We start from the raw sequence: 27467 nt of genomic DNA, 5'->3' as shown, positions 1-27467 counted from the left end.
TATATGTGCACTCTTCTGCATACAACATACATTAAGCAAAGGTAAAAACCAAACCAACCAAACAAAAAGCCTTCCTCTCTCTTCCTCATATTTTCTTTCCTTTCTCCAAATTAATATTTTAAAATTTCCCAAATGCTAAACTGGTCCAAGATCAAGTAAACCCACATTAACACATTATCACTCAGCAATGTTAAATTATTTTTACAAGGTTTAGTGATACTGATAATATTAAAATGGGTGTGTCTTGATGACATGTTTAAGAGGAAATAAAAAGGTCTCCATTACACTGTTCGACAAAAAAATAGAAGGGTACCCTTCTTCATTCCCTTTTTACAGTACACATAAAAATTTAATTCTACATTTGTCTTCTCTCTTTAGATCTTAAACTCCATGAGGGCAGAGATTATTTATCCCTTTTTTCACTATTTTATTCACCTTGCTTGGCACACAGCATATAGTATTAATATTCATGGATAGACAAAAGAATGAAAACAAAGACCAACAAACTAATGAATACCAAGAACAGAGACTCTTTCCTGAAGAATCCTATCTTTTCAATATTTTAAAAATACTTATTTCAATCTGTCTACACACTAGTACTAGACTAATATATCCCTCTAATTATATCACCTCCTGCAACACTTCCCTATTATCAAATTCAAATTCTAAGTTGTTCCACTGACTGTTAATAGTGGTTTTATGTTCTTAGTTCTTGTAACCCTCCCTCACATCCACCTTATGGGCAAATACATTGGGAAATGCTGTATTAAAGTTAAGCCTTTAAATACCAATATATGTGTTAAGTCCTCAGGAGGGAATGTATCACTTCTCAAGTTAATTTAACCATAGGATACTTTATTCAAAGAGCATCTCCTGGGATTATTGTTTCATGGAGCCCAATTTGGGAAACATTCGCTTCCATTATACAATCAAAATTCCTCAGCTTGCTATTCAAGGACCTCAAGGTCTGGCTCCCCTTCTGGCTTTCTCGCCCAGTTCTACTTAATACACACTAAATATGCTTTGAGCTCTTATGCATGCCATTTTCCTTCACTGGAATACTTTACCTCACCTCCTTTGCCTTCATCAGTCCAAGCTTAGATCCCACTCCTGCAAGCCCACTTCTTTGACCTCTGCAGTCCACGGGATTCTCTTTCCCCTAAGTTCCCACTGCTACTGTCTGTATTATTCATTTGGCAACTGAGATACTTCCTTGATGATCAAACAACTTCTTCTCACTGCTAATAATGTTATCCAATTTTAACAAGGTTTGTGTATAATTTCCTGTAGACTGTGAGCTCCATGAAGCGCAGGACTCTGCTCTTTTCTCATTGTTTCTCCCTCAAATGGCCTGGCTGAGTGCTTTTGGCACAGTGACTATTGAACACGAGTTAACAGTGTTTCTAAGGTGTACCCACATGCTGCTCTTGCAGGATAATCCTTATCTAATGCAAAATGAGAATTAGACAGCTATTTCAGCTGTTAATGTTCCTTCTTTCCTCTCAAATGCCTCCTAATTCTTCCAAGTATCCTTTACTAGCTAATTGGAAAAGCACCAAAGATTTCTACTAACTTGAAAATTCCCCAGAGTCTTTTACTTTTCACCTTGTTAAACACCTGCTTATCTACAGAAAAAGTAAAATTAAGTCCACTTCATTTGTTTAGAATGAGATCCAAGAGAGAGGCATGTGGAGTTAAATGCCTAGCATAAAGCTGGAAGGTGAGCCATGGTCCTATCTGCACCATGTCTCTCCATTTCTCATGTTACAAGACAGCAGCGTTCCAAAGGATGCCATAGTGTAGTCAATGTGGAGAAGTAACTGGGGCGTATATGAACATGTCACAGCCAAGGCTGAAATCACAGCAGTACAGAAAGGTCAGAGCCCAATAATCAAAAGGAGGTTCACATAGTTGGGTCGGGGAGGGGGAAACAAGTGTAATAGAGGACATTATTAGAGCAATAAAGTACTCAATTATCTTTAAATCCTTGCTTCTTAACCAGGAATAATTTTGCCCCCCAACCCCAAGACACATTTGGCAATATCTGAAGATACTTCAGTTGTCATAACTGGGGCTGGGATGCTATCTCCACTTAGAGGGTTGAAAACAGGGATGCTACCAGACATACTTGTTCTCAGGGATGAACAGTCCCATATAACAGTTGCTCAGTCCAGAATGCCAGTGGTGTTGAGGTTCAGAAATCTTGCTGTAAAGGAAAGGATATAAGCTAAGGCAGATGCAAAGTTCCTTATTTTGCAGCTCAAGGAGAGAAGGAAGAAGTTATTGTTTAATTTAAATGCGTACTTATGATTTTATGATGCAGGTGGCTAATGTTAGGGACTCTCCAATAATTTCTGTAATAAACAGAGATCAAAGCCATAGAAACACTTAACAGGAAATGAGCTGACAACATACAAGTCATCATCATTGGGTAATTTCTTTTTACTGTTGAATGACGTGGCGGCATACAACGTTTTTAAAAAATCGGAAAAGAATAACAAAATAATCTCAAGAATAGCAAAAGTAATAGTTGTCCATAAAATTTTACCTATAAGTCAATAAACAAACTTCACTAAACTGAATTTATTCCTCATGTACTTACATATCTTAAAAAAAAAAGGTTAGTAGATGATACATATCTCTAAATGGTGAGATAACTTTCTCCTGCATGCTTATCTATGCTTTCTAAATTTTCTACAGTGAATCAATCCCCACCACTGACCTTCAGCTTCAGAAAACCATGATTTTCCATTACTTTATATTAAATTTGTCTTTCCCAGGGTTTCATATAAATGGAATATGGGATGTATGCTTTGAAGGGACAACATGGTCCTGTTAGTGAACATCTGGGTCATTTACAGTTTGGGGCTATGATGAATGAATAACATATATAACTTACCCTTAAAAAATAAAACTTACTTTAAAATAGCATACTAGTTTTGAAAATATTTAGAGTTTTCAATTTAAAAGAGTATATATATTTTGACCCTCAATACAGCAATGTACTTTATGGAAACAGAAATTCAGATAGTCACATACAAAGAACTTTGCTGTGGAGTGATTTTAAATAGCCGGAAACATTAAAAAAAAAAAAGTCCAGGAATAGTCAAACAAAAAGTCTGAGCATAGTTAAATAAATTTTGGAACTACAGTACATCCAGATAGTTGACTACTACACGATTGTTATAAGTTACAATGTTGCTGAATACTTAACTCCTACAAGTAAATGAAAAAATATACTATTTATACTTAGACAAAAGTAGTACCAAACACAATACATGATTAGACTAATGAAAGTTATCTCTAAGTGATAGAATATGGGTCATCTTTATGTTTTTCTTCATATAGCTTTATACTTAATAAACTTCTTAATAAAACAAAATAAAAAATTACGATTAGAAAATATATGAAAAATTAAAATCCATTAAGATATTAGTGAACAAGTGTTTACATTAACTCATAATAGATATTGCTAAATTCTCTTTGCACACTGATTTATGGTATCCAAAACAATATTATTTAGTAATACCATTATACATACCAAAGATTCTTTCCCCCTAACCTAGGGTATCCTGTTGGATTTTATTCTTGGCTTTCCTCTCCCTCCCTTTTTCCATCAAAAAAATAGCACAACTATTGAGAAATGCAGAAGTCATCCCTCCTCTCTAGTATGCAACACTTTTGTTACTTTATTAAGGATGAAATTGTTTAACTCTAATATATTGTAGAAATTAGATGATACTTGCTTTTGTGTTACATTTCTGAAATGATTTAAATCTTACAGGGAGTCATTTATTATTGATGTAAGCAGGATAATCAGCCATTTATGAACTTCTAAGGAAAAGCTTTAGCACAATAAGCAAATAACTACAAAATCACCTCATATACTTTTTATAAATAAAGCAGAAAGGTCATCTGTGTTGTTGAGTCTAATTAAACAATCTTCATCTGACTGGACTGTCACATTTTCACGGCCTTGAGATTCAAATGATATTTTACTATAGACATTTAATTTACTAGTCTATATGGTTAACACTGTTTGCATAATTTCTCAATACAGATACTAAAAATTTGTAACAGATGCGATCACTAAGAAACTTGACTGCCTAAATTAGATGCTGTAAGAACATCAACTTAGACCTATTTTTTTGCTCTGTGTTTAAACCATCTAAAAAGTCTAGAGAGTTTCCTGAGTCAATAATGAGGTATCTGTCTCCAGATGCCTTCCTAAAAGGCTAAAAAAATGAAACATTTCTTTAGAAAGCCCTGTACCCAAACTATCTTTCGGAATGGAATCAGTCAGTGAACCCTTTAAAAAAGAACTCTTTCAGAAAACACCCTATCTTCTTCTAAGAGTGACATTTACAAAGAGCAGCATGGGGCTTATCTGAGTGGTGCAGAGATAAACTTGGCTAGAACAGAATGACACTGGGTTACGTGAAAGGGAGAGGGATTGAGTGAGTAATGCTGAGGTCTGACCAGAGAGGACAAAAGCAGAACACAGGGTGTCTGCTCCAATTGTGTTGAAACAGGCCCCATGCTAGGGAGCCTCTCAAAGTCTAGCTCTTCAGTGCTGCCTGAGCAAAGGCACTCATGACTCAACCATAAACATACCCTCAAAACTCTCTTCTTGTGAAAGAACTGTATGTCAATAACTTTCTAAAAACCTACTAGAAAATGTTGTTTTCTCTTAAGCTGCAATTCTGTGTGTGAAGGTTTTTTGTAGTCATGCTGATTTTACTCTTGGTAAATGCTAACTTTTACTCATACTTGATAAATCACTTTCAAGTATTAAAAAGGGAAATTTAGGGAATCTCTTATCCAAAAATTGGATAATATTAAAATATTGACTAATATGTATGATCAGGATCAAAATAGAAAAAGTTCATCTTTTATTGCTTGGATAGCTTGAATTATCACTTATTATAAGACCAGTAGTATGAGTTCATTATGATGAGTGTTGCCATTTTTATCCCTTCATGTGAATTGTCTTGGTTTATTTATTGCTCTAGTTATTTTTGTGTGTGCACCATCTTCACATTAAATGTTCAATAAGCCTTGTCCAGATGCAGATATAACATAGTCAAAAATCCTGTAATGTTTTGATACAGAGCATAAAGAGTTTAGAGTACAAATGTGAAAACATTTTTTCTGTCAAGGTAGTGTTGAAGACAAAGAGATGAAAAGAAATGGAGTAGGAAGGACAGCTCTTTCACTACTTAGACCATACACTGGACAATGAGCTCATCTTAACATGGAGAAGTTCTTAAGCAGCATGTGACCCAAAAAAAAGTGCCGCTGAGAAAGCTGGAGATGGTAAGGGAAAGTCTGTAAGCAACGGATTGCTTTTCATGGAAGAAATTCACCAGCCTGTTTTCTATCTGAATAGTGTTTTTGATTCAAGAATTGGCGGAGGCAGGACCTGGTGGGAGGTATTTGGGTTGTGCACATGGATCCCTAATGAATTGCTTGGTTCTGTTCTCACTCTTAGTTTCCTGAGAGCTGTTGTTGAATGAATCTGGCACCTTCCTGTTCCCTCTTTCTTCCTCTCTCACCATGTGATCTACACAAGCTGGTTCCCCTTTACCTTCCACCATGAGTGGAAGCAGCTTGAAGCCTCCATCAAAAACAGATGCTGGCACCATGTTCCTAGTACAGCCTGCAGAACCATGAGCCAAAGATGCCTCTTTTCTTTATAAATTATCCAGCCTCAGGTATTCCTTTATAGCAACACAGATCAAGACAAGGATGTACCTCGTAGCAATAACTATAATAACAAATACAGGAAACCACACATCTGTCAATTGAAAATGTGTTAAATGTGTTTTTGATCTATCCATATAATAAGCTAAATAGTTAAATAAAATGTTCTGCAGTTATATAAGTTACAGATATATATTTGAGTAAACAAGATAATTGCTATATTGTTAATGGTTATTTATAAGAAATAGAATTATGGGTGATTTTTACCATGCTTATACTTCAATTCCCAATTTTTCCAAAATAAACATTGTTTTTATAATACAGAACCCATAAAAAATTACGTATTTAAAATTAGAGAATAAATTTTAGGGCTTTTAGGGTGATAAATGATAATTTATCTCAATACTTTTAAGAACTGTATATTTGTTTAAAGATAATTACTAGCCAACATTCAACTAAGCTAAGCTGTAGAAAAAAACTCTGAAATCCTAGTGACTTAAACAACGGCTTATACTTCATTCTTTTAAAGTCCAGTGTGGTTCAGGCAGTCCTTCTCTATCTTGCAGCCATTCATGTAGAAAATATGGCCCCCAAAATTACCGTAGCAGAGGAATAGAAAGATAAAGGACACACTAGCTTCTAATTGCTTTTTACAAATCATTGTGCATATTTCATTGCCAGACCTAGACATATGGCTCTCAAACTAACTGCTGGGAAGGCTGGGAAATGTAAAGAAACACAGAAATACTGGGTTAGTAACAACTGACTTTTCTACAAAGGTTTATAGAAAAACAGAGATGTGATCATTTTTGATACACACACACACACATACATGGCCATATTAAAAATCTATCTTGAACATCACAAAACCGAACTCTTCATGCTTTTCTTTGGTTTCTGAAGTTTCTAAAATGAATATATTTATATTATTTTCCTTATTAGTGGATATTTGGACCCCCCTACAAATATTCACTATGAACATCCTTAAACATATCTACTTATAAACAAGTGTGGGTCTTTTTCTAAAGTATGTTTAGAAGTAGTATTGTTGGGTTCCATGTTATATGTATTCTTATGCATGTACACTGTATATAAAATCTGTACATATCTTTAATTTGTATAAATATTGATGATTTGCATTCCAAAGTATCTCTGTATACAAACACAAGTGGGAGTTCAAGTTTAGGTTATGTTTCCAAATATCTCTACATCCAATGGATGTGAAATGGAATCTTGATTTAACGCTGCATTTCCTTAACTGACCTTAAGGCTGCACAGTTCTTTATGTGAACACTGCCCAACTGGGTTTCCTCTTCTGTACATTTTCTTCTGATATACTTTAGCCAGTATATATTGTATTTTTCATCATGCAAAAAGTTTTGAATGTTGAATATATAAATTCGCTTTTTTTCTTGCCGTCTGTATACTAATTAATAAATCTTTCAAGGTCTCAAGGATAATCTTCTATATTTTCTCCTAACAGTTCAACTTTTTAATATTCATATTTATATTTTTAATTTGTCTAACTTCTCTGCGTGTGTGGTATAAGAATCTGATTTTAGTTTTTCCATATAGAAGTCTTTGTCTCAGCAGCACTCATTGAAGTATTCTTCAAAAACAGTTCTTTTCCCCACTGTTTTTATGTCACTTTGTGAGAAGAGAGTACACAGAGGGGTAGAGAGTTCGGGGTGACCAAAAATGAAGCATTCATTGAAGAGTCATTCTAGTGTGAAACCCCTGTATTCTTTGAAAACTTATTGCCTCATTCATTGTTCTACAGTATCTATCAACACTATTTGCAATTGGTTTCTCAGAATACATGTTTTCTTAATACTTTTAAAATTCATATCACAATATGAATCTTTGTCACTGCTTAGGGGATTGAGGAAAAATTAGAAGTATGAGGTAGAAATAAAAATAGAGGTAAAAACTGAATACATATAAGAAATACCACTTGCCGAAAGTGAGTCCTAGAGCAGTCCAGATAAAATTTCTACAGGTTTAAATGTAAAGTTTTCTTAAACTTCTTTAGCAACTCTTCCTGTTTAGGATGTCTCTAATTTCTAGACAGGCAGAAATTTCAGTAGGTGTTTATCTTGTTCCACTTGGAAAAATCATTTGGAGGAAAATGTTTTATTTCATTGTTTTCCCTTTTAACTAGGATTTTGAACCCCACAAAAGTTTTTGTCTACTCTTCTCCCTTGACTTCAGGAAAATTCTAGGCATTTTGTTATACAATAAAATTAGCAATTTGTATAAATATTATCTTGCTTTTACAAAAAGCCCATGGCAAAGGAAATGAAGCTTAGAGTAAAACCATACTTTTTTTTCCTTTTTTCATGAGCTTTATCACACTATACTTAGTGTGCCTACACTATAGCTTAAAATAACTTTCAAATTACTGTACCATAAAAAAAGAGCTGTTATCAGAAAAAAAATATAAGAAAATCCATCTTAGGTGAATCCCTCTTTAATAGTCATATAATAGCCTCATAGATTAAACAAGCACTTTCTTTCATGTCTGAATCACATCTATTACATAATTACTTTCCTTCCAAGCAAGTGAAAGAACAAGAAGGAAGAGCTATATAAAGATTATATTAATAATTGATAGGCAGTTTTCCACAAAACGAAGCCTGTATTGTGAGTTGCATAATCCAATACCTCAGCAACCTCCGTTTTGTTCTCAAAAGGGCTAGGAAAAATCAGAGATAAGACTTTTTTACCTTCTGCATTTCATAAAGATAACATGTATGCATTGTAGAAATGTAGAAATATAAATAAGCAACCTGAAAACAAAAGTCACATACATACATGGCAGAGATACAGATTTCACAATGTATGTAATTTCCTTTTCCCTTATGAAAAGAATCCCAGTTTTTCAGTTAGGCACATGGCTCCCCTATGTAAATGACTATTTCCTGGCCTCCCTTAAAGCTAAAGATGACCTTGAGATCAAATACTGACCAATGAGGCTAAATGGTAGGGAAGTGTAATATTCCTTCCCCATGTCCCCTTTCCTGCTGCCTCTTCAACAGAAAAAGATGCAATGGTTGGACACAGTAGAGAGAATGAAAGTCACCCAGGATATCTGGCATTTGAAATACCATTAGCTTTGGACTATCCACTTCCATACTTCTTTTATGGGAGAAAGAAAGAAAATTTCGCCTTTTTAAGTTTCTCTTCCTGAGTTTCTTGGTACTTGCAGCCAATCCTAAAGCTAAACTATTCTAATACTACCATTTAATAATTACTTTTATTACCTATCTTTCAAGCTCACAATTATGTGCTATCTCTTTAATTTCTATTTTTAGGTAATTGGTTAGTTTATTTAATTTACATTGGAAAACTCATGGTGCATATCGCTTCTTTAATCTAAAGGCAACTTTATTCATCTCAAGTGCAGTACATAGGTGTCAGAAGAAAAAATGCTTTTCCTTTTTCTTGTCAAAACTTTCAATGTTAGGGGTAGCAAAATCAAACAATATACAGAAAGCCCAGACCTTATTTGCTCTATATGAATAAAATTGATCTGCATGCATAAAGTCATTTACTCTCCCGGGATACTTTCATTATTTTCAACTTACAGATAAGGAAGTGGAGGTCCAAAGAGGTTAAGTGGCTAACCCAAGGTCGCACAGCTAATTAGAGGAGGTTACAGTCTGGCTCCACTGTTCACACTCTCAACCTCTACACTGTGACTGTGAAAACTAGAATACATAGGCACATCCCTAGTTGGGACAGCATCTATGCCACTGCAATAGATGACTGTCATTGTGAGAATGAGGGCCTGGTATTTACAGCCAAGAAGGGAAATAACCTTTTTATGTGAATTTTCCTAATTTTTAAATGATGTTGCCAACAGTTTAGAGGAAAATAGAATAGTCATTGTATGGAAGTGAAAATTTCTGCAAAGCATAAATTCCTGGTATAGGCTATAAAACAGTTTTTGTCTTTTAGGCTGCTTACACTGAAAATATGGCTTTTGATATCAGAATGTCTCAGACTTGTGGTGGCTCTGATTAAATCAGGATCACCTGACGAGTATGTTGAATTTGAATTTGTTATGACTGGTGTGGCAAGTAGAGTAACGGCACCCACAGACATCCACATCTTAATCTCAGCAACCTACAAATCTGTTACATCACAATCCCCATTTAAAAGCGGGAGAAAAGAAAGGGTTGCTAAAATACCAAGAGGGACTAGCCTCACATGAAACGTAAGTGTAGACATTCCCTTCATTTGGTATATGAATTCTCTCCCTTTTCCAGGTATTAACAGAAAATTCCCATTTATCTAGAAATAAATCAATTAGAAATCTCAAAGAATAGAATATTCCCATTTATCTATTTTTTCACTTCACTTTCCCGGTAATTCATATTTATAGTATTTTACCAAAAAATGATCTATCAAAGTTCAAACAAACAAAACAAACAGAAAGCAGCCATTCCTTTATCTAACATGTAGTTTGAAAAACTGCGGCACATGGTTTGCAGACTGTGGTTCAAGGACCATGGACCAATAGCATCCGCATCCTTCTGGAACTCTGTAAGAACGCAAATTCCCCAAGTTTGTCTTAGACTGACTGAATCCAAAACTTAAGGGTGAGGTCCAACAATCCACGTTTTAGCAATCCTGGGTGACGCTGACACTCACTGAGGATATGCACTTCATCAACTAACATATCATGGGTTAGATAAGGGTTGGTTGATAAAGGGGCATATCCTTAAGCATTCTGCACTCATAAAATCATTTAGTCTCCCATGATGCTTTTATTACTTTCATTTTACAGACGAAGAAACAGAGGTTCAAAGAGGTTAGCTGACTAACCCAAAGTCACACAGCTAGTGAGAAGCAGTTATAATCTGGCTCCACAGTCCATGCTCCTGTTATATTGTAAAGCTCAAGATTGTTCAGATAAGTAAATAACAGATAAGGTGTTCACGAGCTAATGTGTTAAGCTTCTCAGGACACAATTGTTTTAACACATTTTAATCAGACATCTCCAGTTCTTAGGTAATAGTTCTAATTTTACTAGCATGTCAAGTCCAGGGATAGGTTTGGTCATACGATCCCATCAGAGCCTATTACAGCATATTATAAGGCAGAAAACATTTTATCATGCCAAAGCTCTACATTGTTGCTACAACTAATTCCTTGTTTACCCATAACTGAGAATATATTTTTGTCGTATCTCCAAAAATAAGAGCATATCTATTTGAAAGCCTAGTGATATAGCATTGAAAATAAATCTCAATTCAGAGTACTCAAGGATTTATTGGACTCTCAATATATGCCTGACACTATGCTATACAATGGAGAATGCAAAGATGTAATGGACATAAAACAGCACATATAAAACACTTAGGATATATAAAACACTATACAGGGTGGAAAATAGCCCAATAAATGTCAGCTATCATTGCCATTAAACTGATCCTTCTGTGTTGTGGCTCATAATGGTGAGAGAAACACAGGAATTCCACTATAAACCAAACACAATATAGCTAATTCTGTAGCAGAGAAACGCAGTTATAATGCTTAGTTGTTCTGTCATACTAATACTTTCCCGTAAGTTTGCAGCAGTGTGAATGCAGCATCTCCTTCCTCCCTTCCTTTTTCTTCCCCTTCCTCTTCCTCCATCAAGTTCACGTCTCTAAATGCACAACTCCATTTCTTAATGATTTTGGGAAGTCACCATAAGAATTTTTCTAGAATTCATTGTCTAGAATTGGATTCATTTCTCTCAAATAAAGAGGAACAGATATAAAATCAACTTTTCTTATGGAAACTGAGAAGACACCTAAAAATAAATGCTCATTACCAGTCTCTTTTGCTGAGCTTCATCTTCTAGACTTCTAACCCTTAGAGCATCTCCGTATTTCAAAAGCTAGCAGCTAGCTACCTGGAGAGAGAGATGTATATTTACTACGATCCATTAAATACCTACTTGTCACCACTCACTTTAAGGAGAAGAATATTACTATTGGTGAATAGCTCCCTTTATTGTCCCATTCTCTTCCCTTCCTTCTCTGAGATAATCATCATCCTGAATTTTGTCATTCTCTTGCTTTCTTATACTTTACCTCATATGCTCACATCACACACAACACATGCAGTTTTGCTCTATATAAACAGAATAATACTTTTATTACACTATGGGATATTATTATGGGATTTTTAGTGCGTATTCTTCAAGGCAAACAACAAATGGATATTTATTGGGTTGTAATGAATATCTCTCCCTATAGATTATGAATTATACATATTTTCATATGTGCTATGTTAAAAAAGCTATACTGAAATCAGGCAAGATGGAGAAATGCCGGGTTTTAAATGAGTCTTACTTCTCTCTCTCAGAGCCTTTAAGATGCTAATAGTTGTTGTATTTCCAAAAATAAGAGCATATCTATTTGAAAGCCTAGTGATATAGCATTGAACAATTTGGAGTACTCAAGGATAAACAAATCATAGAGACTATACATATATCTAATCACAAATAACATTTACTTTAGATAATTTATATGAAGTATTTTAAAGTATTTGTCAATAGTGATTATATTTTCACAAAATATACATTTTCTTCATATTTCAGAAACTGTAACATGAAGTTATTCATATAAAATGACAGTTGTAGATAAATGTATAAACTAAACACATAAATGAGATACGTTTCTGATAAATTCTGGAAAAGTCCTTTTTTTTTTTCCTAAGAGTTCACATTGCCCTTTCTAATTCTGGCTATAGATCCAAATGCTCCCTTCAATCTCACTTTGACATGGCTCTGGATCTTTTTAGAGTGGATTTTTATTAATACGACTCCATTTGAGTATAATGTCTTTATATTTCTCTTCTTTTGCTATTTTCTTTAAATAATATATCTACTTTATTGAACTGTGACTCTTTAAAGACATTATGTAGCCTGTGACACTTAAAGTATGATTTGTCAAAATGTCAAAAATGTCATCTACTTGTCCTTTAAAAAATATTGGCAACCATTTGAAATGTATTTCTAAGCCCTTACAATTTGTTTTCCAATATCTTTGAAGATAAACTATTTCTCAGGACACACTGTTGAACTCTAACAACTATTTGTTTCTGACTGTAGCTATTTTCTTATCTCTCAAACATCTCTAGGTGTTTGTACCTACTTATGTCAAATCATTCACCTAGAAGACCACAGACATAAACTTGGACATCACAGTATTGGTCGTCTGCTAATATAGATGTCTGACAATTCTGACCATGTTTCCCAGAGACTGTTAAAATTCTCTAAAAACACATTTGCATATAATGCACAATATCTAAAGCTAAATTTGTTTGCATTTTAATTAACTGAAAAATTGCTTATCAGACTCTAAAAATGAATAATTACTTATGTGTCCTGAACCTGCACAGGAAAATTTGAGAAGCATTTCTGTATTCAAGGAGGAAACAGTAACTACTGGAAAAGAGACAGAACCCCTGCAATGTTCTGTCCATGAGCAAAGACATTAACTATGGCAGGAGAATTAGAAATGGATGGATACATTACCCTTTTCAGGATTTCTTTTTCTACACAGCTAAAACTCCAGCTATGACACTGCTGCAGAGACACAATTTCTTATATTTCGACTCACACTGTCTGTCTTACTGTCAAGTTTTCTATCATGCTGGAGCCAGCATCTCATTTGTTCCCATGAAAGCAATCTCAGGATCACTGATGATGTTCTTAGTCTACTGCCAAATTGAGTCACTTCTGCCTCCACATCACCACTGAATCTGTTTCCATTTGGTCTGATTGGAAATTCTCTGCAACAGTGGTAGTTTAATTCTCATTTTAATGTTACAATTTTGAGTTAACCTTTCCTTGCTTATTCTAAAATAATGAGTTCCTTAACTTCCTTTCACTGAGAAGTGACATTCAAACAAAGATTTAAAGAAGATGAGGCTGTGAGCCATGGAGATACGTGGGCTAAGAGTGCACTAGGAAGAGGAAGCAGACAATGCCGAGGCTGCAGGGTGTGTGTGCCAGGCATGTTCAAGGAAGAGCAGGCAGAACAGAATTCCTGTGGCAGAGTGAGCAGGGCACAGGGGAGTAGGGCTTTAGGTGGGAGAAGTTAAGAACAGCCAGATCACGTAGAACGTTGCAGAATAGAATTCCAGTCTTTATTACTGGTCTTCTCTATTACCCCACAGGGAAATTAGAGCTAAAGATTTAGAAAGAGAGACACAAAGATAAAAAATGAGATGCCGAGCTATACATTTATATTCTGTGTGCTCCATGTGTATAATTGCTTTAGTTAAAATTATTGTTGAAATTCAACAAACTTTTTAAGTGCTGTGATGGAAATAGATGCAGCGGACGTGGTCCTGGCCTGGAAAGATTTACAATTAGAAAAAAAATCTGATTATAGCTTTAAACATCAAAAAGAAATTTTAAAATGTACAAGAATTTGTTATTAATAATACAAGAGAAGAGCCACACTCCATGTGATAATCTGTGAATGCCTGGAAAATGTTCATTATTTAACAAATATTTTTTAAGCATTCAGTATGCATCAGGCATTGTGCCAGGTGCTGAAAAACAGCAGTGGATTTACATTTTTGTCTTGAGAATTTAAATTCTCAGGTGAGGCGGGGAGAATAAAAAATAAAACAACAACAAAAAATAAGTATGTTTAAGAAATAAAGGTGACAAAATAACACAGCATGTAAAAAATGATTAATTCTATGCAAAAAGAGCAGGATGAGAGAGATTAGAAATTCTGTGAGGAGAGGGCCAGGCTGCACTTTAAAGTAAGGTAGTTGGGGTGAGCTTCATCATATATTTTACCAAAGACATGAAGGAGGTAAGGAAGCAAGTTCCAGATGAAAGCAATAGTCAGTGCCAACGCTTTAAGGTGGGAGTGTGCCTGGTCTGTTTGAAAACAATGAAGAGCCAAAAAAAGAAAAAGAAAAAAGAAAGAAAACAATGAAGAGCCTAGTGTTACTGGAAAAGATGACCAGGGTGAAGAGATGCAGGAGCAGATCATGAGGTTTCATTCTGAATGAAATAGGAAGGTACTGCAGGGTTTTAAGCAGGGATAATACTACCTGACTTAGGTTTAAAAAAAAATGATTTCTTGCTGCCGTGATGAAAATACACTATAACAGGCCAAGAGTGGAGAACAGGGAGACTAGTTAAAGGGTTGTTTTAATAACCTAATGCTCAATGGTGGTGACTCAGACTGGAGGGAAAACAGTGAAAGTAATATGAAATGGTTAAGTTATTGATATGTTTTGAAGGTTGAACCCAGAGGACTTCTTGATGAGTTGGATATGTGACATGAGAGACAGAAGGAAATCAAGATGACTCCAAGATGTTCGTCTTGAGAAACAGGAAAAACTGAATTGTTAGCAGCTGGAATTGGGCAACCTGCTTAAAGAGCAGGTGGTGGTGGGATTAGAAGTTATGTTTCAAATAGATTAACTGAAATGTCTATCAGAATCCATGTAGGTACAAACACATACAAGTCTGGAATTAAAAAAAAAGAGATTTGAGCCGGAGATATATATTTGGGTGGTGTTGGCACACAGAGTATATTAAGCTATGAGAATGGATGAGATCATAAGAAAAAAGAGAAAAGACCCAAGAACTGAGTTATAGCTGTACCCAAAGGAAAGGAGGCAGAATTCTTACATGCCTACTTCAGAGTTCAGCGGAAAGCCTTGTTCCAGTTCTGAAACCACAATCTGTTCATTAGAGAATTAACTTTTAAGCCAGGCATGATGGCTCATGCCTGTAATCTCAGTTTTTTTGGGAGACAAAGATGGGAGGATTACTTAAGGCCAGGAGTTCACGACCAGCCTGAGCAATATAACAAGACCCCGCTACCATAAAATTTAAGAAGTAGCCAGGTATTGTGGCATATACCCGTAGTCCCAGCTTCTTAACAGTCTGAGGTGGGAGGATCGCTTAAGCCCAGATATCTGAGGGTGCAGTGAGGTATGATCATGCCACTGTACTCCAGCCTGGGCAACAGAGTGAGACCCTGTCTCTTAAAAAAGGAGTGGTGCGTGCCTGTAATCCCAGCTACTCAGAAGGCTGAGGCAGGAGAATTGCCTGAACCCAGAAGGCGGAGGTTGCAGTGAGCTGAGATCGCGCCATTGCACTCCAGCCTGGGTAACAAGAGCGAAACTCCGTCTCAAAAAAAAAAAAAAAAAAGAACCGAATTTTTGGGCATGGAAGGCCAAAGCAGAACTAGGTAATTTTCTGGTAGAAACAACATCATCCAGATTGGTGGGAGGTTTAAAAACATGTCCTATTTGTTGATGTACCTGTGTGGCACACTAGCTAATGAAGATAGCCAGAGCTAAGATATGGTGGAGGAGGAAGGAAAAGCACCAGATTATAACACAGCCTGAGAATCTGAGGCTTCATGTGATTTCAAAATGATGGAGTAGCCTCAATCTGTTCCCCTCTGCCCAGTTCTCTACATGACTATGTATAAAACAGATACCCTGAAAACCAGCCTCATTGAAAAACCAAAAATAGAAAATCAAAACCACAATGAGCTATCAATTCACACTCATGTGGATGGCTACTATAAAAATATAAAATGGAAAATGACAAGTCTTGGTGTGGATGAAACTGAAACACTCTGTGTTGCTGGTGGGAATGTAAAATGGTGCAGCCACTTTGGAACAGAGTTTGGCGATTTCTCAAAAAGTTAAACATAGATTTACCATATGATGCAGCAATTCCACTTCTAGGCATAGACCCAAAAAATTGAAATCAGGGACTCAAACAGATACTTGTACACTAATGTTCATAGCAGCATGCAGTAAATTCTGATAATTTAATGTTGCCTCAGCATGCACTTTGAATATGGGTTTAACTTTGTCATATGCAGAACAGGGCCCAGCCATCCTTGACACAATTTCTAGCTCCCCGCCCTCTCCTGGTTCCTTAAGGTGGTCAATCCAGATATCTGGTTTACACATCACCTCCTGATGATCACCTCCTTGGGACATATACTTGACTCCATTTGACTCATCCCACTGACCCCCATAATCTGCATAAATGCAGAAACTGCAGCTTGGCGTGCAGTGGCCACACCATGACACTGTGGAAGGCATGCCTGCTTTCTTTCATCTCACCATTGGAACTCCCAGCAGGAAATCTGCTTGGGTGACACTCTGTACCCCAGTAAAGATCTCAGTCCAAAAGTCTGTCTCTGTCTGGCTCCCCACCTGCTGGTTGAGCTCATCATCCCCATGACCCTTCCCTCAGCTCTTCCAGGTACCACCCTCATCATTCATGAACCTGTAAGTAATAAACTGCTTCTCTATTTTGCTGTGTTGCCTCCTGTGCTTCTGACTGACTGACAACAGTTGAGCCCAATTTTTCTCCCAATCAAGGTTCTTCCGGAGAGTGGTTATCTTAGCAGAAATAAACTCAGACAAGAGCCATGAAAGTGTCTTTCAGTATTAATACCTCAAGAAAGGGACACCTGGTCACAGGCTGGACACTCAGGCAGCAAGCTGTCTACGAAGATAAAAGAGTAACTCCTGACAGGCACATGGTAAACATCCATGACAACCCCAAAGGCCCCATCGGGGCTGCAGTAGAGTTGATGGCTGCTCTGTGTATAGAGGGAAATACAACAAGCATTATTCACAATAGCCAAAAGGTGAAAACAACCTAAGTATTCATAGACAGATGAATAGTAAACAATATGGTATATACATATAATCAAATATCATTAAGCCATATAAAAGAATTGAATTCGGATACATGCTACAATATAGATAAAGCTTGAAAACATTATGGCAAATGAAATAAGCCAGGGACAAAAGAATAAATGTTGTGTGATTCCACTCATGTGAGGGGCCTAGAAAAGGCAATTTCATAGAAATAAAGTATAACAGAGGTTTGAAGGCTGGGGGAAAGGGAGTGGGAAGTTATTATTTAATGAATACAGAGTATTATTTTGAGATGATGAAAAAGTGTTGGAAAGAGGTAATTAGCGATGGTTGCACAACACTGTGAATGTATTTAAAGCCACTGAAGTGTGCATTTGAAATAAAGTGGTAAGTTTTATGTATATTTTACCATAATGAAAAAGAATGATTATAATAAAAGTGAATAAAAATCAGAGAAGAACCATATCGGTGGGAAGGGGACAGATAAGGAATGTCCAACAAAAGGGACATTACCAAATAAAACACATAAAGGTTCAAGTAAGGAATTCTTATGGCCTCAAAGAAATGATAAAAAAAATATGTTCCTTCTGACAAACTCAAATAAAAAGATACTCTAAGTAAAGAAGAGATAAAACAAAGAAAGATAAAATGGCTCCAAGAAAGCAGGGGTGTAGAGGAGAAAAATGAAAATAAAAACATTTGAGAGGTCACAGAAATATCAGAATCAACTCATGCAGGATAAACACAACTGAAAATGCTGTAAAGGTCATGTAATAAAGACTTGAGGAAACCACACAAAATACAATGGAGAAGGACAAAGGTATACAAATGACTAGAAAGATTAGAGATAAAGAAGGAAAAGAAAATGTGATGTACTGATAACTTATGTACGACGAGGACGAGGAGAAATATAACAGAAACAAATTAAAGATAAAATGTTAAAAAATCTAGAAATAAGTCTTAAATCTATATGTTGAAAGGTAATATCATGATTCAAATAAACTGATAAAGAAAAAATCAGTCCGGGTGCAGTGGCTCATACCTGTAATCCCAGCACTATGAGAGGCCAAATGTGGGTGGATCGATTGAGCTCAGGAGTTCGAGACCAGCCTGGCCAACATGGTGAAACCTTGTCTCTATTAAAAATACAAAAACTAGCCAAGTGAGGTGGCGGGTACCTGTAATCTCAGCTACTTTGAAGGCTGAGGCAGGCCAACGTTGGAACCTGCAAGGTGGAGGTTGCAGTGAGCTGAGATCACACCATTGCACGCTAGCCTGACTAAAAAATGACTTTTATTGGCATCTGAAAAGACACATCAGGTCACCTACAGGAGAAAGGAATCAGGCTATCTTCAAGACCCAATAATATTCAGCCACTAGATACAAAGAAAGAACAAAAGGAGCTAGCTGTCATAGCTGGAGTCAAGTGATACTACTAAAGTTGAAACATATAGCTAAATAAAAAATAATTAGCCCAATGTTTCAAATTTATTATAATTTTTTAACTTTAGAAAGATCTTTTAGAATAATGGTTATGGTAAAATATATTAATCTAAAACTCAGTAACATCTGGGTTTTGTTAAAATGAAGATTACAATTAGTATCTTTATAAAATTTCATAGATTAATCCACCATCCATCCATTTTTTTTCTCTCTAAACACACACACGTGCACACACGCATACACACTATATATTTCATCTATTTCTATTTCTGTATATACCTGTACCTACACATCTGTTTCATATAACTAAAGGTACACAATGACTATTTCTGGATGATAATGACTTTGGTTGATCTTTTACCTTTTTTGTTGTGTTCTTCAGTTTTGTTCTACTTTGTAAATGAGAGATTATTATATTTCACTGAAGTAACAAAGTATTTTCAAGAGGCATTTTCTGATTTCTGTTTATTGTAGCAAAGATGATAACCTGTTGCTTTTCACTGACAAACCAAAGCCAAGATTCCAACTCTTAATTTTTGAAGGCTAAGTTTATTAAAACTCCTTCAACTAAAGGAAGATTATTGGTCAATTCCTCATATATCACTGATTGGAGTAAGGCTAACCAAATATCCTAGAATATGCACGCTGGGCAGACTCCATGCCTTTACATACTGACAGCCACTCCTATCAATGATCAGACTTCTCTCAGTAGGTTGAGTACAATAGAGAAGACAAGCTAAGGGAATAAACAGAAAAACACAGAACTTCAGGCCATCTATGTCTGTTTCTTCTATTTCTCTAAACTTCACTATAGAAGAGAACAAAGTGTCTAGGCATCTCATTCTTCAAGCTTCCTGGAATGTCCAGATCTCTGATGTCTTTTGCTCTCTCTATGAGCCAGTATTACTGAAATCCTCCAGCAGTTTGGGGATTAAGAGTCTACTATTACCATACTTTCTGAGCTACATTAGCATAAAACCACTAACCCCATACTATTGTTTTCCCAATAGTAAAGTTTATGTTCATAAGCACTTAACTTCCTTTCCAATTTCTTTTACTCTGGTATCAATCCAAATAGCTCTAAAGGACACCAAGCGAGATACATTCTACATTCCATAGATCGGCTTAAAAACAGTAGTCTACTTGTAAAGTTGGGGGAACTTCCTGCTGTCTGTTTGTCATGGAAGTCAATCTGTCACAGAAGTGAAGTGCTACCCTTTTGCCCTGAAAAGAACCAGGGCTCTTTGGAGAAAAGGCTTATTGCAGGGCTGGGTGAGTTAAGTATAAAATGAGCTTGGAACATTCTGTTGCTCTAGAACATAGGAAAGTGCTCAAAGAACAATGAGGTCATATTAAAAGGATATAGGAGCCAACCTAAATGGGTCCTCGCTGGCCAAATCTAAAATAATTAGCAATCAAAATAAACAGTAATAATAATGGATTAAAACTTGGCTGCTTTAGCTATATTCTCATGGTCTCATTTTCCCTCTCCACTTCCAACTCTCTCTTTTACCTCCCTTCCTTTAAGCTGTGCTTGTTTTTCTTCTACTTCTGGGCAATACCTGTGCTCTGGATGGGTTTTTTCCATATTGGAAAAATTTGGAGTTAAAAAAAGTCTAAGTTTTAGTTTTAGGTTTTGGGGGGATCATTGAAAAACAAATCTCTTACCTGATATAGACTCTATGCCACTAAAACCAACCTGATGTTAGGTTTGAATATAAAATTGCCATTTTTATAGGTAAGATATCAGAAACTTCAGATGACTCATTAACATAGTCATCCAAGCTCATCAGGATTTTACATTGAGTCTTAGAACCAAACCCTGAGCCATTATGAATTGATTCTGGGTCTCTGTCATCCTCTGGGCCTTTTGTTTCCTAATGAGTAAGGGTGACCAGCGAATGGGTACAACATGAGCCTCCCAGCGTCCTGTTTGATGTCATTTGAATATCACATTCATGTCCTCTGTGAGAAGTACTGCCATGCAGTGAATAAAGCAACAGATCAGAAGTTAAGAGAATGGATTTAATTCTTGGCTTTCTCATTACTTAGCTGAAAAAAAGGTGGATGAATCTGAATCATAATCTCTCTCAGTCTTTCCTTGCATTCGCAAAATAAAGAGGCTGGAGAAAGACTGAGTTGTATCCAGTGTTCCTTCTAGTTCTAATACTTTGCAGTTCTTCTTATAAGACTGGGGTAGGGAGGAACAACCTGAACACAAGTATTATGTACATATGCATTGGAGTCCTTTACAGGAACACACATCCACCAACCAAATGAAGTAAGCAAAGTTAGAGGTGAAAGAAAAAAAAACCCTTATTAAATGAAACTGATGGTTTAGTCAAAGCAAAAGTAAAGAATGTGCTTCATTAGTCTATAACATGTCTTTTTAAATGTAACTTAACAAAATATACACTTTTGTTTTTTCTTAAAATTCTCTTTTCTTTTATAAATTATACAAAAGTTGTTAGGTGATTATGGATACCTAATAAAATGTAACAACAAAATATACACTTTCATTTTTTCTTAAAATTCTCTTTTCTTTTATAAATTATACAAAACTTGTTAGGTGATTATGGATACTGATCATTTGTTCACAAATGTATGGACTTCAAATCATGCATCTCTTTTGAGAATCTGTAAGAAAACGTTTGAATGCTTCAGCTCTCTGCTACCCAATATAACAATGCTAAATTTAGTCAGATTTGGGTTTGTCCTCATCTGCACAATGATGATAATCTCTAATTTGGACTTTCCAATATAAGCATTGTTACGAAATCGTCTGTAGTCTAAGATTGCTTAGAAAAGGCAAAAATAACCTTAATTCTTGCAAATCTGAACAACAATATGCAGCATAAAAAGAAAAGGCTCATTGCATAACTCAGTAGAACAGTGAATACCCACAAAGCCTACTGTCATGGAGTTAACTAGCCCTAAAAACAATTCTGTTTTATTCAAGAACGCTTTTAAAAAAAAATTGTAACCTCCCAGTAGAACTTGCATGAACCATTCTAGTACAGTCCACACCAAGAACACAGAAAGCAGGCAAGGTATTTAACACATAAGAAAGATATTTGTCACATTTATACCACCAAATTATTAGGCTTTTTGGCTATATTTGGTTTACTTAGTCACCTTCACCCCTTAATACAGGTCTTCCTTATAGCAAAATTCTAGGCAAAAGTTATCTTTCCCCCCCCGCCAAAAAACCCAAGGAAGCCAATGAGTCCAGTCTAACACCAGCTTATTCTTTGCCTTTAATCTCCTTTTCCCTGGTATCTTATGCTACGTCTAAATCTTTGTTAAATAAGGTGGTCCTTTCTATCTTCAGAGCATGAGCCCTAAATTAAAACCAAGGTACAGAATGTGCACTTGGGAGCTACAGGTTATTATCTCGAGCCATTATGAAAAGAACTATGTTCTGAAAGATAAAACAGCTAGTAAATCAGGACGTCGATAGGATGAGGTATCCTAATGTTTATGTTGGGTAGAATTCATTTGCTAAGCCTCCCTGTTTTTTCCCTTACAAGCGTATTAGAATTATCACAAAGTACAGTCTTTATCTTTCTTTTAATCTGTCAGTTCTCTGTAACTGTTACCACCATAAGTACAGGTCCATCACATGTTTTTTAAAAGTGAATATTAGTCAAGGAAAGGGTCCCCTGGTAACTGCTTTTAACATTTAGCAACCTGACACTTGTTATCCTTTCAAATGTCATACTTTTCTAGAGTGTTTCTATTTAAGAAGCTTTAAAAGTCTACAGATTATAGGACTGTGCTTATTAATATAACCACTTGTTTTGAATAAGCACGAATATTAGAAGTCAGAATAAACTGAACTTCTGCTAAGTCACCTAAAATAACACTAGAAAGTGTTTTCATAGCCCAACTGCAGGTGCTAAATAAATATAAATAAGGGTCAGCATTCTTAGTCTTCTACAACCAAGCAGTCTTTGGAGGGTACTTCAATAGGACAGCAGGCATGAGTTTAGGGTACATTTCTAAGTTCATCTAAGTATAGCTTATTCACTCATTCTGTGCATATTCCCTATGCTGACAGGCACGGGGCTGAGTGCTGCAGATGCAATGCTGAGCAAAACAGAAACGTGCCCTACTCTCACATAATTTAATATCTGTGCAGGAGAATGACATTATCAAATAATCAGATTGTGAGTGTGTAATTACAAACTGAAATAACTGTTGTCAAGAAAAACAGCAGGATTCCATGAGAAATTATTGCAAGGAATTTGACTGAGATTAGGGGTCAAAGAAAGCATTCCTGAAAAAGTGCTACTTATGGAGAAATCTAGAAAATGACTATATGGTAATAAGCCTAAAGGATGGTAGGGTAGGAGTGAGGAAAAGAAAAAGAGGAAGATTTTTCAAAACAAAAAAAATGGTACGCGAAGAGGTCCTATGACAAGAGGTGTCTTAGTTTCCCATAGCTGCTATAACATAGTGTCATAAACTTAGTGGCTTTAAACAACATAGTCTTATAGTTCTGGAGCTCCTATACCCAAAACGAGTCTTAAGGAACTAAAATTAAGGTGTTGGCAGAGCTGCCTTCCTCATAGAGGGTCTAGGGAAGAAACTATTTACTTGCCTTTTCCAGCCTCTAGAGGCTGCCTGCATTCTTGGGCTTGCAACCTCCCTCACCTATCTTCAAAATTATCAATGCCAGCCAATCTTTTTCTCCATGCCTTCTATTTGGTCCTTTCTCTTCTGCTTCCCTCTTTCACTTAGGAGCCAGGGGCATACCCAGATAATCCAGGATAATCTCCCTATCTCAAAGTCTTTAACATAATCCTATCAGCAAAATCCCTTTTTCCAAGTAAGGTAACATGCTCAAACGTTCCAGGGATTAGGATTGTGGACATTGTTGAGGACCATTATTATGCCTGTCATGAAAGAGATCATGTTTTATTTGAGAAGGGAAAGAAGGTCAGGGTGGTTGGAGAGCAGAAAGCAAGGAGAAAGGTAACGTAAGATGAGGCTGAGGAGGTGGGTAAGGACCGCCGTAGACCTAACATGTCAAAAGGAGTCATCAAAGGGGTAACTTGATTTGGCCTTTTTATATCTCTCTGGCTACTGGATGGAAAACCGATTTAAAAATAGCAGAGGTCATGAATAAAAGATAAAGGTTAACAACAGATATTCAGATAATTAAAACTTTTCATCAGGTTACTGAAGTCATTTCAGATATTTCATTCTTTATTACATGATCTGATGACTGGTTAAATATCTGCCCTAGGGTTCTGTGGGAAAGATGAAATGTTAAGATGCATGACACATTTATACAGGAAGTGTACCAATGATAAATACTCAGTCTTTATGCTGCTGTATTGCTTCTCTTACTAATACTATGCATAACTCTATGCTAGAAAACTAGAAAACTTAAGGAATATGGATGACTTTATAAAAAGTTTAATACTGATTGTCTTAGTCTCTTTGTGCTGCTATAACAAAGAGACTAGGTAATTTAAAAAGAAGAGAAAAGTATTTCTCACAGTTCTGGAAGCTGAAAAGTTCAAGATCAAAGCATCAGCATCTGGTTTCTGGTGAGGGCCTTCTTGCTGTGTGGAAGGGAGAAGAACAAAAAGGACCAAACTCCCTCCACCAAGCCCATTTACATGTAAGGGCATTAACCCATTCATGAAGGTCCTAAACACCTCCCAGAATACCCCACTTCCCAACACGATTGCATTGGAGATTCAGTTTCTAACACATTAATTTTGGAGGACACAATCAGATCATAGCACTGATTATGTCCAAATGTATTTCCATTTTAAGGATAAATAGAAAAGTTAAGCCTTAGAGGCCACAGGACAGATTTTGGCTTTCACTCTTAGTAAAATGGGAATCTTTGGGGAGTTTTGTGAAGAGGAATGACACGGTCAGTCTAACTTTCATGTTAAAACTGGGTGATATTTGAAAATAGATATATTCTAGGGGGCTAGAATGGAAGAAGAGAGGCTGAGAAGGGAACATGGCAACAATCCAGGAGGGGAGGATCATGGTTTAGACCAGGTGATAGCAGTGAATGTGGCAGGGGCTCATTAGATTCTTGCTGTGTCTTTAAAGGTTTTCTGATGTGAGGGAAAGAGCGGTCTCAAGAATGACTCCTAGGCTTTTGGCCCGAGTAACCAGAATGATAGAGTTGCCATCAGTGGAAAATGGAAGGCTGAATCTGAGGGAGAGATCAATGCCTTGGTTGAAAACATGACAGGAAATTCTGCTGGACATGCAAATGGAGTGGTTGCCTCAGCAGCTGAATATGAGTTGGGAGCTAAGGAGAAAGGTTTGGGCTGGAGATATAAATCTGGCAGTCATCGACATTTAAATAGTACTTAAAACTTTGAGGCTAGATGAGATCATCAAGTGAGAGTGTAGATTAAGAAAAGCTACAAGAACTCACTTCTGAGGCATTCAAGTATGAAGAGGTGGGAGGTAAAATGAAGACTCAACAAAGCAAGCTGAGATGGAGCAGGGAGTGAGGTAAGAAAAAGGAACAAAAAGAATCTGGTGTCCTGGCAGCCCTACATTTTCTTCTCTTATACTTACACACCTTTCAGGTCTCTGCCAAGGGATCTTTTATTCCCTAAACTTGATTAGGTGTCTCCCCTAAGTGCCTCCACAGCATCCTGTCCTTACTGCTGTCTTAGTGTTTGTCACATTGTGTTATCATTGTTTGCACTAGCTCATCTCTTCCTCCACTCTGTAAGCTTCTTGAGAAATCAAGTTTATCTTGCTCATTGAGTATTGCCAGAAACTAGCATCGTGCTTGGCACACAATAACCACTGAACTTAAGTTGGCTGAGTTGAATTTGTAAACTCAGTACTTATCTTCTGGTTTCAGACATGTTACTGGTATGATAGAGTCCACCATGATTATATAAGCCACTGGCACCATACATTCATTTATTTCATCATGCTTATTTTACTATGTAACCATTTCATTTTTCCAACATTAATTGGTGTGTCTCATGGTTCTAATTCAGGTAGAGGGGAAGGAAGAAGGAAAGTGATATGTATTTGTATATATTAAGCATACATACCAAGTTTACCTTTCATATGTTACCTCACTTAAGGATTTAATCTTCCTCACAAATATGGGAAGGAAAGTATAATTAGCTCCATTTTATAAGAGAAAACCAAGGTTTAAGAACATTAAGTAACTTGTCTAAGGTCACTCAAATGATAAAACCCAGGATTTAAATATCCGTAAAGCCCTTGTGTTAGAGTAGGCAAATGGCCAGACATAGCAGGAGCGGGTAGCCCCTGAGAAAGGAAAGTCTGAAAAATCTCACACCTCAGAGGTTACCCAAAACGTGCATGCTAGATATGAGCAGAGAGAGAAGAACTACCTGTGTAGAAAGGAACTCCCCCAAACACCCCTTAAGATGCCCGGTGATCAGTCATCCTGCAATTAACCTGTCAGAATGTAGCTAGCTACTCGCTGAGAAGAGGGAAAGAGGGCAAAGTAGAAATTCCTAAGAGATACTCAGGTGCAATAAATACAGATTTAGCCATGATAAGACCTTCCTGGGATGGCGGCAAGGAGCAACGCTGCCATTAGGTAGAATTTGTATCTAATGACAGGCAGCACATGTGCATCAACAGACGGCAAGGGAGAATCCTACAAACCTGGGGCTAGAACAGTGTAGGGACTTGAGGCAGAGCGAGAAACTAGTCAAAGTCAGAGATTTGAGACACAGACAGGAACTTAAAGAAATAGTCTGACATAGTAAAAGCAGCACTGCAGAACTCTCAGAGCTGGTGGCTCATCCTCTTTCAAGCAGCCTGCTTTGCTACTAATTTCCAGCCAGACTAGCCCACTCTTCTCTTGGAGTGTACTTTGACGACCAAGCTCTGATTTTTATTTACCTTGCCCAAATTCCTATCTAAGGGGTCTGGGGAATCATGCCCTACAAACAATAAATTTTCATCAGATGGGTTTTATTTAACCCTACATATCATGACTTACTTTCCTGTCTGATTCTGGCATAACATTACATGACAAAGAAGAAAATCAAAATATTTTTACCCCAAAACATGTTTCTGTGCCATATTTTGGAATGACCCTGCAAAGCCGTCCTTTGTGGGGGAAAATTTGCATCTCTAAAGAATCTCTATTAACACAGCTAGATGTTTTGCTTCCAGGCCCTCCCAATCCTGAAGATATTAACTGAGTGTCTAGCACCTTTTAAAAGACCAATAGAAGACATTTGTCATCTTTCGTCTCTAAGGGCAGCCAGTATGAGACCTCAAAACAACCTTGGTCTCCACAAAAGACTGTGGAGACAATCTTTTATTTTAATCTGAACATTTCCTTTCTATTGATCCCAGGTCTTTAGACAAATTCAACCAATTGTCAACCAGAATATGTTGAAATTCACCTATAGCCTGGAAGCCCCTCACACTTTGAATTGTCCTTCCTTTCTGAACCAAGCCAACATATTTCTCAAATGAATCTGATTGAAGTCTAATGTCGCTATGTAGAAAACCAAGCCGCATCCCAACCACCTTGAGCACATGCTCCCAGGTCCTCCTAAGGGCTGTGTCATGGGCCATGGTTATTCACATTTGGTTCAGAATATACCTCTTCGAGTATTTTAGAGTTTGACTCTTTTCATCAACAACTTCCTTCAATAAAC

General features: G+C 36.6%; 1 protein-coding gene across 1 annotated transcript in view; it reads right to left on the bottom strand.

Moving 5' to 3' along the window:
- Positions 1–27467, bottom strand: part of GPR158 (G protein-coupled receptor 158) — a 420273-nt gene that overhangs the window by 102219 nt on the left and 290587 nt on the right. The gene's annotated exons all lie outside the window — the stretch shown is intronic.

Source organism: Callithrix jacchus, chromosome 7, assembly GCF_049354715.1.
Source record: "Callithrix jacchus isolate 240 chromosome 7, calJac240_pri, whole genome shotgun sequence".
Lineage (NCBI taxonomy): Eukaryota > Metazoa > Chordata > Mammalia > Primates > Cebidae > Callithrix > Callithrix jacchus.
The sequence above is the reverse complement of the archived record's forward strand: the minus strand, read 5'-3'. Positions and strand labels throughout refer to the sequence as shown.